The following is a 9,242-nucleotide window of genomic DNA, read 5'->3' as shown; positions in this document are numbered from 1 at the left end:
AACAGACAACTTTCATTTCCCATTTTGGCAAAGGTTTTGATCATCATATCATCTTGAATGCTTATGTAACTCAAGGTTTGTCACCGTCTGTGATAGCACAAGGGAGTAAAATAATCCTGATCCTGGATAATGACTTTCAACTTAAATTTATTGACTCGTTCTCATTTATTCCTATCCCACTCAGAGACTTTTCCAAGGCGTTGGGATGTAAGACACAGCTTAAAAAAGGCTACTTCCCACACAGATTTACCGATCTTTCAAAAAATGGCTATAGAGGAAGCTATCCACCGGCCGAGATGTACTCACCTGACGAAATGAGTCCAAACAAAGAGAGGATTTCCTTAACTGGTATCAGACTGTCAAAGATCAAGAGTTTGACTATGATGCAGAGTTAGTATCTTACTGTGAAAACGATGTTGAAATCTTAGCCGAGGGTGCAAGCAATTTCCGTAATGAATTCATAAAAACAACCGACTGTGATCCTTTTGACAGTGTGACCATTGCTTCAGCAGCTTTGAATGTCTTTCAAACAAAATTTTTAAAACCCAATACAATCGCGATTCCCTGTCCTAACAATTACAAAACAAACAGCAAGGCTTTCTCACATGCGTCTATACAGTGGCTTGAGTATGAGGCCTTCTCACGGGGGATTTCAATAAGACATGCTTTGAACGGAGGTGAAGTTAAATTTGGGCGTTATTCAGTTGATGGATATGGAGAGTTAAATGGAGGGAAAGTTGTCTTTGAATTTCTAGGCTGTTATTTTCATGGCTGTCCAAAGTGTTATATGGGAAGTGATGTTTCTCCATTGTCAAAGACTTGTTTTAGTGAGGTGTACTCTGAGACTTTGAAAAGGCTGGATCGATTACAAAACGATTACAAGGTGCAAACTGTGGTGATCAAGTGGGAACACGAATGGAGTGTACAGAAAAAAACAGACCCGAATGTTAAATCTTTCTTAGAGAGGTTTCAAGAACCAATTCCGTTAGATCCCAGAGCAGCCTTATATGGAGGCCGTACGGCTGCTATCCGTCTCCGCCATGTTGTCAGCCCAGGTGAGCGTGTAAATTAAATTGATTTCACATCGTTGTATCCGTTTGTAAATGCACATTTTCACTACCCATTAGGGCATCCAAAAATAATTCGAAAGGATTTTGACAGCATTGAAAATTACTTTGGATTAATACATGCTAAAGTTTACCCTCCACGTCAACTGTTTTTCCCTGTACTGCCTATTAGAAACGACAAAGGGAAATTAATTTTCACACTGTGTCGATTATGTGCACTCGTGAACAATCAAACTACTGACTGTACACACAATGATGAAGAACGGGCCCTCCAAGGGGTGTGGGTAACGATAGAAGTAATCGAGGCAGTGCGAAAGGGGTATTTTCTGGCTGAAATTTACAAAATATGGAACTTCGAAGAGAAATCAGATGTGCTGTTTAAAGACTATATCTACACTTTCCTTAAACAGAAGCAAGAGGCGTCGGGCTACCCTAGCGGAGTTGAAACTCTTCAGACTAAACAGGGTTACATCCGTGACTATAAAGAGAAGCAAGGTATCGATCTCGATCTGGAGAAAATTGTCTACAACCCCGCAAAAAGACAGATTGCCAAACTACTGCTAAATTCTCTCTGGGGAAAACTAGCACAAAGATCAAACCAGCTCTCAACCAGTCTGGTGAGCACACCGCAACGCTTTTTTGAATTTCTCTTTTCTAGCAAGTACGACATTTCACAGTTTCACTTCATAAATGACAATATTGCACTTGTTCAATGGCGCTATAATTCTAGGTGTGTCTTACCCCCAGGCGACGCAAATATTTTTCTAGCGGCGTTCACAACTTCTTATGCACGACTTGAACTTTACAAGCAATTAGATTTGCTCCAAGATCGTGTTCTGTACTGTGACACTGATTCTATCGTTTACACAAGCAGCCCCTCTGATCAATATAACCCTCCACTCGGTAATTATCTCGAAGATTTGACATCAGAATTAGATCATGGAGACTACATATGCAATTGGAGCGCTGCGGGTCCCAAATCGTATGCCTATCTCACACAACAGGGTAAGGTGACTTTACGTGCTAAAGGGATTACACAAAATTATGAAAACTGTAAAAAAATTAACTTTGACAGCCTCACAGATCTGGTAGAGGGATATCTCAGAGAGCCGGACAATCGGCGTGAAATCTCTACACATTACAATAAAATTACTCGCAATATGAAAGCCTTTGAACTCACTAATAAACAACGCATAATCAACTTCGCAGTTGTCTATGATAAAAGACGACTCCTTGCAGATGGAAAAACATTACCATTTGGTTATTAGTTCCAGGATGAAACGGCAGCAATTTCTGAAAAGGACTGTGTAGATTTATGACGGTTTGACCTGATGACTTTTCTACCCAGACCTTTTTAGAATTATATCATTGTTTTGTAATTCTATTCTGTTTTTTATATTTTTTATCATGTATTCTGTGTTTTTCTTGAAGATGTATTCTGTATTTTTAGTCATGATGTAATCTGTAGTAAATCATATATGCACATATGCTATATCAATAAACCCTTCTTCATTTGTTTGTGTTTACATCTTGATGTCTGTGAATAAAATCAGTGTTCTGGTTATTTAGGTTGCCAGTTTACAGAAACAGCAGATGCGTAACATGGAAGAAGTATATTTTGATCCTCGTTTCAAACTTCCATTCACCGCTCTCCTTGTAGGGCAAGTGGAAGTGGGAAGTCGTTCTTTGTGAAACATGTACTCCAAAATATGAAGGATACTTTTTCCAGAGTTCCCGATCGAATCATCTGGAGCTATTCATCCTACCAACCCATGTATGATGAATTGGCTAGAGATGTAAAGATTAAATTTATTGAAGGAATCCCTGACTCTTTGACGGATGAAAATATTTTTCCATCAAATCAGCACAGTCTTTTAGTTGTTGATGATTGCATGGACGTTGGGGCGAATCATGATGAATTAATGAAGGCATTTACAATGTATAGACATCATCGAAAATTATCTGTAATCTTTCTAGTTCAAAACTTGTTTCATCAAGGAAAACATAGCAGAACTATTAGTTTAAACACTAATTATATGGTCCTTTTCAAATCGCCTCGTGATAAACTGCAGATTAGAATTCTGGCTCAGCAAATGTTCCCCGGACGAAGAGAATATTTTCTTCAGAGTTTTAATGACGCGACTAAAGACCCCTACTCATATTTAATCGTGGACTTAAGACCCGACTGTCCAGAACATTTCCGACTGAGAAGCGGCATACTTCCACACGAGTGGCCTGTAGTGTATCAGTATAAAAAGTGATTTAAACCATGTCAAAGCGGATTAAAAGAAACCTCCCCATTTTAAAAGCCCTGCTCAGTCTAAAACCAAAAGAGAGACAGGGCCTTCTAAGCCATGCATCGAAAGATCTCGTCCTAGCTGTTACGATGGTGTTTGTCGCTCTGCTGCCGCCTGCTGTTTATATGCTTTCTGTGCAGCTTCAGCCGGTGTGGGTGGAGTCCCCAGCACACACCTGCAGGCAATCTCATCAGACTACCTTCTTATACTCAGCAGCAACTCAGGACCAGTGCCAGATTGTACTCCTTGCTACCTGTTCCGCTTCGTCCGGCTCCTTACCTGTTCCCCGCTTTCTGGCTCACCCTTGTCCCTCTGCTCAGTATTATTTCCTGTTACACTAGTTATTGTTCCAGCTCAGGTTTGCCTGCAGTATTTCTTAGTTGCATTCTAGTTATTCCTGTCAGCCTTCTGCTGGCAGTGTTTTGTGTTTTTCTACTTTGTTTTGTGACTTTCCCTTGTGTTGTACTTTTCCCGCTCGGGACACTTTATGTTATTAAATACCTTTTGTTTCCATTTTTGGTCTGACTCCTTGCGTTGGGTTCCGCCCCTTTTTACAAGTGGCGACTCCCACTTGTGACACTGGCAGTCTGTGAGATAGCTTTGAATGTTTTGAAGGGGAACATCCCACTATCCTCCGAGCAGTACAGTAGGTTAAAAAAGCAGAAAAAAATCATCAAACTCTTTGCTAACCGTAAAACTGCCATAAAACATAAGCGTAAGGTGTTGACACAGTCCGGTGGTTTCCTTGGGGCGTTATTAGGAGCAGCAATCCCACTCCTAACCAGTTTGTTTACCGGTGGGAGATAGACACAGACCATCGTCATGGCGTCATTTAGTAAAATGTACATGATTTCCCCCCATCAACTAGAGACTTTAACCCAGAAGAAGACGCATGCAGAAAACATCAGCGAGAAAGCTCAGCATGTTTTGGAAGAGAAAATGGAACGTCTGTTAAAACAACCTGGACCGGCATACAGCAAGTCACTACATTATAACGATCTACTTGAAAAATATCTGGCCTTACTCAGAAAGGAGGAGAGTCGCAGTCGTGAAATACTTTTGAAACTACCTACTACACCCACAGAGAAAGGAGGTGAAGATGTAGGTGACTATGTCAAGGTTGAAGAGGAAGAACGTCCTGACAACATTGAAAAAGAGATTTTAGACAACATAGGATCACGCAATCGGAAAAATGCGGCATATATTCTACAGAAGCTTCGTAATTCAGACCTTCTAAGATGGAACCGTTCAGGCGAGATAATTGTGCAGGACAACCTCATTAAAGGGTCTCATATTTTCGATTTAATGAAAACTCTGACAAACCGTCGATTCCACGGACAGACCGTACCTCGCGGATGGGATACATTTTTAAAAACAATTTCTGAATTAAATATTCCAATCACAACTGTTATGAACACTCACGCACGCGAGCAATTACGACTTAAACCCTCCAATACCACGAGTGAACCTCGCCCTCAGATACGACGGAGTAAGAGAAAACGCGGGTGGAAAAAATCTGGGGCGGCATCACCGTTAGACAGAGATTATGACAGCCCGAATCTCGTTCATCAACTGTATACACCTACAGCGTCTGAATGGCGATTGTCTACACCGATCCCCTCCAACTGGTTAGATTTCACTCGATACAAATGAATTCATGCAGACTGTATGTTTTTTTTTTTACCAATAAAAATTTATCGGGAATTATATATCGGAGTAAGAGCATTTATTCAAAACAGATATAACACTCATTAAATAGTTTTAAAGAGCATGCTTTCTGATTACAGGTTTTAGCGGTCTTCACATGTGAAATACATTTAACATTTTTCTTGACAAACTTGGTGACAAGAGCATCATTCTTTTTTAAATTATAAGAATACAGCCTCATTACTTCTTGAAAAGAGAGTCCTTTAAAGCGTTGACAGAGGAAAAAAATAACATGGGCGCCACAAGTCGAAGAGTTGTCATCTTGTACTTGGAGTTTGTTGTAGCGTATTTCATGAGAATTTCTAGTGAGGAAAGTTATAAAACTTTCAGGATAAAATATAAAATCCGGTTCGTGGCCATAGCTGTCGAAGAAGCATGATTTGTCTTGTTCAGCTTCAATAATCATCCCCACCCAGTGTTCACCCTCACGGGTTTGGTCATGGGTGTTAACGACGAGAAAGCACGGTCGTTTATCAATCTTAGTTGGCAGTAAATCACTAGGCCAAACCCCTCCAAACGTCTCGCCCAAGATCGGTCTCAGGATAGAATCTATTTGATGGTTGTTCATTTCTCCAGTTTTAGTAGTCGATCAGAACCTGACGCTTCGAGTTTATCTCTATGACACTGTCGTAACAAGCGTACACAATCAATGTCATAGTTCTCGGTAACGCTATTCTGAATCTTAAATCCAAACGGCATGTTCCATGTAGCGCAGGAGAGAGAGCTTCAGCGTCCATTTCATCATCTCTTGACAGATTGAACAGAAACAGTGAGTAACCATTTTCAAAGTTTTCGCGGTCAATACTCAGGGGAGCGTCTCTGAGGTGTCTGTTTGTTCCCAGATAGAGATTGTAAAATTCGCGAACACTCTGATGTGTATTAAAGTTGGGTTGGTAAGGTTTCGCCGGGATAAAGCGTGAATTTACACTGAGAGAGAGGTATTCAAGATTTGCATGTTGGAACTTAAATGGGTTCAGCTCCCTTGCTCCGACAAATGCTCTGTGGTCGACAATTCCGACGACTATATATTTTGGAAGTCTACCCAGATACAAGTTGTCCTGTGAACATACACGTGACTGCGCTGGAATGCTAAAATTTTTAACAACAACACGACTTATCAGGTAAATTGCGTTGGATTTCATTAAAGCGGCTGAATGTCCTAGCATGACATCCGGCGAAACTTGCACCTTTTTCACAAAAATGCTAGCACTCAGAATGTTTAAATTGAACTCGTCAGCTGCAGCGGACATCAGTGTAAAAGCACTTTTAGCCTTTACAAGTTTCAATCGCACATCCACATTGTTTAGCAGGAGTCTTTTGGAAAAAAAAATGTCACTGTGCAGGGGACCAATTAACTCGAATGGTCGCGAACCACGAGTGAAGCTTGTACGCTTGATAAGGCCTTTGTTGGGGCCCCCAGGTGTCGTGTCAATTGAATCTAAATCATCGCCATCGTCTTTGTACCACAGACCTGCTGAAAACTGACTCTCCAATGTTTGTCGTGAAAAGTTGAGGAGGGTTTCAATAATAGATCTGTAAGGATGAGTTGCGGACGAAGAGCTAATGAGAACATCGTTCAGACTGACATCTACCTGTGAAAATATAGTATTTAGAGGGTACTGTATTATTCCACAGTTATCAGCATTTCCGAGATTAGTCCCATTGGCGTTTGTAATCTTGAGGCGTAAATAGAGTAGTGTTGAGTTTAGATCTAGATAGAAACTCCCGTTTCCAGGTATCAGGAAATCTAACACTTCTTGATCAGCAATAGAGTTCAAAGGATGGATCTCTACATAATTGGTCTGATCTATAGATAGCTGTGTCATCGGAGGAGCAAAGAGGTCGAGCTCTGATTTGGTGCACTCTGACGAGAGGTGATGTGTAAAAGATATGGTTAAAATATATCCCCTCCGCCTCGTTGACTTTTAACTTTCCGGTGTATTTTCGATGAGGTTTTACGTTTCTTTTTTGGTATAGCGTGTGATAATGCTGCTAGAGCTCTTTTTCCTCTTCCACGTGCTATTCGTAGTAGTCCCGATCCGTCCTGAGTTTCGTCACGTCGACGATTGGCAATATGGCTGGTTACAGCTCCAACAACATCAGATGCTATCCCTCTCACAGCAGATTTCAAATGCGGCCTGGCAATATTAGCTCCACGTTTAAGAAGAGGCAAGACGAATCTGAATGCCCTACTCAGCATAGAACCAAATCCCCTGCCGTAAAGAACCGGGGCACCAACAAATCCGTTGAGTGATCCGCCTCCAGCCTGATTCACATAATAATCCACAAATCTTTGCGAATTCATTCTGCGTTATTCTGTTGAATTCAGATCAAGATCTTTGATACCGGTCTAAAGTGTAGTTTGCAGATGGTCTTCCCGTATGTGAATCGAATCGGGGTATTTAAATCTGTTTTTAATTCAATCTGGATATCCTGTATGCGCTGTTTATTGACAGGAACGTAGTGTAAGCGGTTGTAGGAGAAAGTGATCAGATCACCGTAAGATCCTTCCTTTTTAACAATTCTTAGAAGGGGAACAATATAGTCCCCGATATGTTGTGCTTCCACAATATTGGTATAGACGAAAAAATTATATTGACCGCCGTTAATATCGCAGGGATATTTACTCACGGGATTTCCTTCTGTTTTAATCCATTGACCGGGTTCAAAACCCAGCATGTAGGACAGCGGCGCTTCAAACTTGATAGAATATTTAGCACTCCCTAATATATAAATTCTTCTGTTTATAGAATTGTAATGAAAAATTAGATCAATGTTTACTGACTTAAATAAAGAATTTATCTCCCTCAGTATTAGATCAATACTGTCATAATGTCCCCTAGGAATTTTCATATACATTGGAGGGTTCGCTGGCTTCGAATGATCCAATAATTCATAACCATTCTCACCCCCACGTATATTATTCCATGTATGACAATACATAATTTCAGCTAAAGCGACCTCGTAAGCTCCATCCAGCTCTATAGGTTGTGACAATGTTGTCATATAGTTCGAGCTGGTATTGCTCGGGAAAATGTCATTACAGGCATTCGACGGTAGTGTCACGTAGAAAGACTCTCGTCCTGTCATTGTGCTGTTTCCTGGTCTTTCTTGTTTCTCTTCTTCCTGAGCTCAACGACCTCTTTAGCAGCTAGCCAAGAGTCGAACTGACGAGGCCATCCTTGCCACCGGACTAAAACCATCTTCTGACCATTTTTAATTTTCCGGTCTAAAATTTCTTCTATGCGGAAAAGAGTGTCAGAACCAATTATCACTTTCTGCAGTTCTGGTTCATAGAATGTTCCATTCAGAATTTCACCTCTTATATCCCTTAACTTATAAACAGGGGGGACTCTGGGGATACGTTCGTTCACTATAAAATATTCATCGCTGAATGACTGTTCATACATTTTATCAAATACTCCACGGTATTTTGAAATCCGTACAATGTCTCCTTCTTTGAATTTAAATACGGATGGTTTTGCGCTCAGAGATAGTGTCCCATATAAATTTTCAAACACTTGCGAGGTCTTGCTTGGGGTTACCTCCGCAGGTTTCATTTTTATTCCACTATGATAACTGTTGTTATAGCTATCAAGTAAATCTTGAATTACGTCTATATACCTACGAGTGTTTTTTGCAGTGAAGTACCGCCACATTTTTCCCTTCAACGTACGGTGAAATCTTTCCACCACTGATGCTTTCAGTTCATTTCCTGTTGCAAAGTGTTGAATGTTGTACTTCTTCATTAGTTTTTCAAAGAGTCGATTAAAAAATTCTTTCCCTGAATCCGTTTGAATTTTAGCCGGAATACCACTCTGGTCTAAAATTGAAGCAAAAGCCTTTGCAACGTCAAAGGCTGTCTTGTTTTTCAGTGGTCGTGCATAAGCTTTCTTGGAAAATACATCTATTACTGTAAGCAGGAATTTAAACCGATCATTGTCTTTAGACAGAGCACTCATATCACAAAGATCGGCTTGAAATTGATACAAAGGACGAGGAACAAAAACACGATTTCTAGCATAAGTTTTTCGTGCCGTTTTGTGTAAGGTATATGCATCCTGAGCTGACAACCAGTCTCGCACTTCATCCCCGCTAACTTTTTTTCCCGTCTGCTCTTCGACAGCCTTTTGAAGTCTTTCAACCCCACCATAAGATCCAGCTCTTGCAG

The sequence above is a fragment of the Dunckerocampus dactyliophorus genome, chromosome 14, assembly GCF_027744805.1.
Source record: "Dunckerocampus dactyliophorus isolate RoL2022-P2 chromosome 14, RoL_Ddac_1.1, whole genome shotgun sequence".
Classification (NCBI taxonomy): Eukaryota; Metazoa; Chordata; class Actinopteri; order Syngnathiformes; family Syngnathidae; genus Dunckerocampus; species Dunckerocampus dactyliophorus.
The sequence above is the reverse complement of the archived record's forward strand: the minus strand, read 5'-3'. Positions refer to the sequence as shown.